Here is a 6,000-nt window from a genome sequence, read left to right as displayed (position 1 = left end):
TTTGGAGCAAGGCTCAGCTTTGCTCTGTTGACAGCAGGTATTTGTCTATGCAGGTCCATGCTGTGAGTGAGGCCAACTGTTCTTCCTGGGCTTGTGCACAATAGTCCCTTTGCTGCACAGTAGGCCCATGTTTGAGGGGCACTGGAAGAGAAACACAATGTGTATGTGGGTGGGGAGGACAGACTTCTCTTCGGTATTTGAAGGGCCTCACAAGCAGGAGGACATGGCCTCCCCCCAGGTGTCCACAGCCTCACCCCCACCCTGCTTAGCACCCTGGGAGTTAGTTCATGTTCACAGCTTTTTCTCCTTAATTACAGCCTGGGAACAAATAAAAAATAAATAAATAAAAAAAAAAGGCTCAGGAGCTAATCTCTCTGCCACATCCTGAGAGTGCTGATGGTCTGGGGGTGGGGACAGAGACTCAGAGACACCCACCCCCATCTCCCTGGGCAACCAGGTACACTTTCAGAACTCTCATTGGTGGTCTTAGGTAAATGGGTGCTGTGTTAACCCTGTGTGAACCCCCTGCAGAGTTCTTTATTCTGCTAAATAAAGGTGATAGGATGCTGCATGCTGGTCGCTGCTCAGCACAATCACTCCTTCCTGTACATACCATAAACCTGAAAAGATGATGTGGAGACTGCTAGAAAGTGGGTCTTATTTCAAGGTCTTCACATACTTGGAAACACTTTGGAAGGGACCAACAGAACCTCCTGTTCCTCCCCCACGTGTGAGCTTCTCATGGGCTCCCTACACCCTGTTTTTCACCTCACTAGGGTTCCTGGCTCTCTGGGCCATGTACGGGCAAAGCTGAGATACCAAAACATAGAACTTTTCTCATGGCAAACAGTCTAGTGAGGAAACTACTGACCAGATGCAATTTTAGTGCAAGGGATGTACAAGCTGAGCACCAAGGAGCCAAAAATTGATCCCCAGGGGCCAGAGAGATAGCATGGAGGTGGGGCGTTTGCCTTGCATTCAGAAGGATGGTGGTTCAAATCCTGGCATCCCATAAGGTTCCCCGAGCCTGCCAGGAGCGATTTTTGAGCAGAGCCAGGAGTAACCACTGAGCACTGGCAGGTTTAACAAAAAAAAGAAAAAAAAAAGAAAAAGATCCCCAAATCCACTCTGAGCAAAGGAAGCCTGAAATCATGAAGCCAGTTCCTGTGGCCTCATCTGATTTGTCAAAGAGCAGTATCCTACACAGGACAGACAGCCACACGCTGCCTGTCCTGCAAGAGTGCTGGGTCACCTGGCCTTTCACTTACTTGCTCCTTTGAGAACTAGACCCAAAGAATTAATCACACAACATTTCCAACACTCACACACCTGAACCCATCTTTTTAGACCAAGGCTCGTCCCACTTTTTCAAGAGCTTTTTCCCAGGTAGGAGAACAGGAATGGATGGAAAGGGGAAAACTAGGAGTGTGCTCTCACCCCAAATCAGGTTTAGATAGTTGGGTTCATAGAAAAAGGCACAGCTCTGCTTTTTTTTTTTTATTTAAACACTGTGATTACAAACATGATTATAGTTGTATGATTACAGTCATGTAAAGAACACCTCCCTTCACCAGTGCAACATTCCCACCACCAATTTCCCAGATCTCCCTCTCTGCTTTTGTGGGCTACTGAGCCAGCTATGGGCTAACACCCAGGATGAAAACAAAAAGGACCACATAAGATTTGGCAATGTTGCCATCCATTTGTTCAGTAGGTTTGTTGAGTACCTACTGTGTGTTCTGGCGCACCTACAGTTGAAGGCACTGAAGTCAGAGTCAAGAAAACAACTAAAGTTTCCCTTTCACTTGTCCTGCATCCAGTAGAGCCTGGTTCACATCCTCGGTCCTACATATGGTCTCTCAAACTCTGCCAGGAATCAACCTGAGCAAAGAGGCAGGAATGATACCCAAGTGTCACCCCTAAGAAATACAAATAAGGGCCCGGAGAGATAGCACAGCGGCGTTTGCCTTGCAAGCAGCCGATCCAGGACCTAAGTTGGTTGGTTCGAATCCCTGTGTCCCATATGGTCCCCCGTGCCTGCCAGGAGCTATTTCTGAGCAGACAGCCAGGAGTAAACCCTGAGCACCGCCGGGTGTGGCCCAAAAACCAAAAAAAGAGATACAAATAAAACAAAGCTCCCATCTTGGTCAATCTCAATCTCATAGTCTAACAGCATTTTCTGTAAAGGGTTAGATGTTAAATAGTTCATGCTTTATGGTCCACATCTGCTTCTGCTGCATATTTTTGGGGAGGGGGAGACTTACAACCCTTTAAGAAAATAGTATAGATTCTTAGCTCTGCTACAAAAAGCTCAGGTTACTGAATGCATGTGGCCCTAGAGCCAGAGTTTTCCAGTGTCTGCTCTAGTGCAATTGTCCAATAGAAAAGCAATGAAAGTTACACAGACCATTTAAAAATTTAATAGCCATGTTTATCAAACTAAAATCAAGTAAGGGGAAATGAATTTTAATGATAGTTTTTATATAAGTCAATACATCTATTCTATTATATTTCAACACATAATCTACATTTAAAAAATCAGATACATTTTGTGCTTTGGGGGTTACTCAACTCCAACTTGCTGGTCTGTGAGTGATCATCTAGCCAAGTGCAGCTTGTGGCTGCCACATTGACAGAGTGCATAGGTAAAACGAGCTAAATGTTCAAGGGAGATGGGGGAGGGAAATAAAGTAGAAAAGTGTGACAGAACTCATAGATGCTCTGAGCAATGAGGATTTTACTCAGCTTTTAGGGTAATGGCAAATGTAAAAAAACTAATTGCAGAGTCCTTGAATCTTATCAGTGGGAAAGAACTAAGAGGCACGGGGCTGCCCCAGCTTACTCACTGCCCTGTTAGAGAGCTCACTGCTTCTTCCAAAGTAGCTTGTTCTCCTAGATGTGGTCTCACATCTCACTCTTTCTTCTTTACTTTGCACCTCCAGTAAACATTTTCATGTTGGACTGGAGTGGTGGTATAGCAGGTTGGACATTTGCTTTGCATGTTGCTGATCTCAGTTTAATCCTTGGCATCCCATACGGTCCCAAGCACTGCCAGGAAGAATTCCTGAGCACAGAACCAGGAGTAGCTACTGAACATTGCTAGAGTGGCCCCCAAACCTATATATCTATATGTAGACACATAATATATAAACATATACATTTTGTGCTAAATTTTTCAGTGCTTTCTTGTTGTCATTAAAGTGAAGTTTAAGGGCCAGAGCATCAGCAATAGCACAGCAGATATGGCATTTATTTTGCATGTAGCCAACCTGAGTTGTATCCCAAGTATTCCCATGTGGTCTCCCAAGGCCACCAGGAGTCACCCCTGTGCACCACCAGATGTGACTCCAAAAAAGTGAAGTCTGGGGATCCCAGAGATGACTCAGTGGACAAAAGCCTGCCTTGAGTCCAGAAAAATATTATAGGGGTTAAGGTACTTGCCTTGAACACAGCCTACCTTGGTTTGATCCTCAGCATCAAATATGGTCCCTTGCGCACTGCTAGAAGTGATCCCCAAGCAGTGTTAAGTCCTGAGCACTGCCAGGTGTGGCCCCAAACCCCCACATTACTGAGTGTGACCCATGAACAACACAACAGCAAATACACTGGCTCATAGAAAGTGACCTAAGAAGGAGAGGAGTATCCTCACATCTTATTGGCTGGAACAGGATTACACATTATCCTTGAGCCAATCACTCACAGGTAAGGAAATAGAATTGTTAGTAGACCATTCCATTCCCTCGAGGCCAGTCCCCCAAAGTGCATCACTGAGGAAGCTCAGGGTTGTCTCAGAAAGCCTGAGTGTTTCTTATATCTCCAGTATTGGCCTCCTACCTTCTGTCATCCTGCCTCCTGGGGACCACCAAAGGACACTCCTTTATCTTTGAGTCTCCTTTTATATAGGGTCACATTCAGTAGGACTCAGGGAGCTGTGGGGCCATTCTCAGCTTTACTTGGTCCTTAGCCTTTACAGTGCAGTGTTCAGGCCTAGCAGTGCTGGGCTCCACTAAATCTGCTGGGAAAAGGTTAGGACCAAGTGGTACCTAGTGTCAAATTCAGAGCCAGACATGTGCTTGTCCCCTTTGAGTTGTACATAGTGCCTGTCTGTATCTCTGAGCCTCTACACATACTATCTCTTCTCTGCCTCTATCCAGCTACTCTCTTTTGTCTAAAATTGTGGTCAGTTCCAGCTTTTTGGAGCAAGTACCTGTTTCTGGGAGCTGACAGACCATCATGGACAACACTCACATGTGTGTGCCCAGCATGGACTACGTGGAGCAGGTGAAAGTGATCCCTGTTGAACAGACTGAATTTGGCACTTTTCCTGCTGAGTTTTGCTGGTCCCTGTCCCCTCCTAATTTATGCCCTCGGTGCTCTGTGCAGGGACAGGCCAAGCCAGAGATATGGATTCAGTCTTGCCTCTTACCTTGGGATGACCTTGAGCAGGTCATGTGATTTCTCTGGAATGGAACAGATTTAAAGGGCAGGGGGGTGGTGTAGATGGGATTGCTAGAGATGGTGCAGGGAGGCAAGCTCAGTGATGTATCCCTTCCCCCACCCTGTGCCCCTCTAGTTAAGGCAAGGTTGGTGATGCTGCAGAATCTGGCCTCAGCTGGGGGTGCTCAAGCAAGAATGGGGGGGTTGGCAGGAAGAAGCAGGATTGAAATTCCATCAGGCTCTCCCCTCACTGCTCCCCAGAGCCCCCGCGCCTTTGTTCCATTTAATCAATATGTAATTAAACTGAAATCCCAGCTTAAGAATCTCCAACAGTGTTAAGACAAAGTTTTCTGACAGAGTGGGGGCTCCCAGGTCCTCCAGCTTTTAGCCCCTGAGCAGCTACTAGCCTCAAGGTCACCTTCTCCTGTCAGTCTGGCCAAAGGAGACTAGAATCTTCAACATGGCTTGGGGCGGGGGTACAGTGAGCACTTGAGAGGCAAGAGCAAGATGTGCATCATGAACTCCCAACACACAATGGGCCCTGAGTGCTGAGCATAGATGCCAAAGAGAGAATTGGGCCTTTGGCCTGGCCTGGACCCTGTCTCCTCTTCTGAGCAGCCCAGGAATGACAGGCAGGAACTTGCTTTACCCTCAAACAGCCCCTCACATGAGGTGCTGATAATCAATCTCTTTGAGGATAAGGAACCAGGGTGTCCTGCTAGTTGGTGGCAGAGTTGGGATATGAGCCCAACACTTACTTACTCCTGCTTCTTCTTCTTTTTTTTTTTTTGGTTTTTGGGCCACACCCGGCAGTGCTCAGGGGTGACTCCTGGCTGTCTGCTCAGAAATAGCTCCTGGCAGGCACGGGGGACCATATGGGACACCGGTATTTGAACCAACCACCTTAGGTCCTGGATCGGCTGCTTGCAAGGCAAACTCCGCTGTGCTATCTCTCCGGGCCCACTCCTGGTTCTTCAAATCAGAGGCCTCAGGGAATTGTGATGCTGTAGGCCTGAGCACCAGGATCAAAACAGCTTCCAGATCCCTCCAGAGCAGGCCCCTCACCTGCCTGCACAGCTCCTCATGTGCCCCTCCATCAACCATGAACGTGCTCTCAGACAAGAAGTCCAGCTCTTTGCGTGGGCATGTCTTTGTGTTCAGGGACACTTAAACCTGTCCTCTTAAACCAACACTGGCTGTTAAAACCTGAGAACACCTGGATTTAAAAAGTGTAGCAGGGCCAGAGCAATAGTATGGCAAGTAGGGTTCTTCTCTTGCATGTAGCTGACCAGAGTTCAATCCCTGGCATCACATAGGTTCTCTCAAGCTCCATTAGGAGTGATCCCGAGTACAGAACCATAAGTAAGCCTGAAGCATCACTAGGCATGACCCAACCCTGAGCCCCCTCCCCCAGAAATTTTGAGTTCCCACAGGTGAGATGGATTTAAAGACATCTGTAACCAATGCTTCCAAGTATATTTCACTGTATAATCAGCATTAAAAAAATCATTGAGCTTTTTTATATTTTTTGTTTTGTTTTGTTTTTTTTTGTTTTGGTTTTTT

This window comes from Suncus etruscus, chromosome 1, assembly GCF_024139225.1.
Source record: "Suncus etruscus isolate mSunEtr1 chromosome 1, mSunEtr1.pri.cur, whole genome shotgun sequence".
In the NCBI taxonomy this organism is placed as follows: Eukaryota; Metazoa; Chordata; class Mammalia; order Eulipotyphla; family Soricidae; genus Suncus; species Suncus etruscus.
This window is presented reverse-complemented; position numbering follows the sequence as displayed.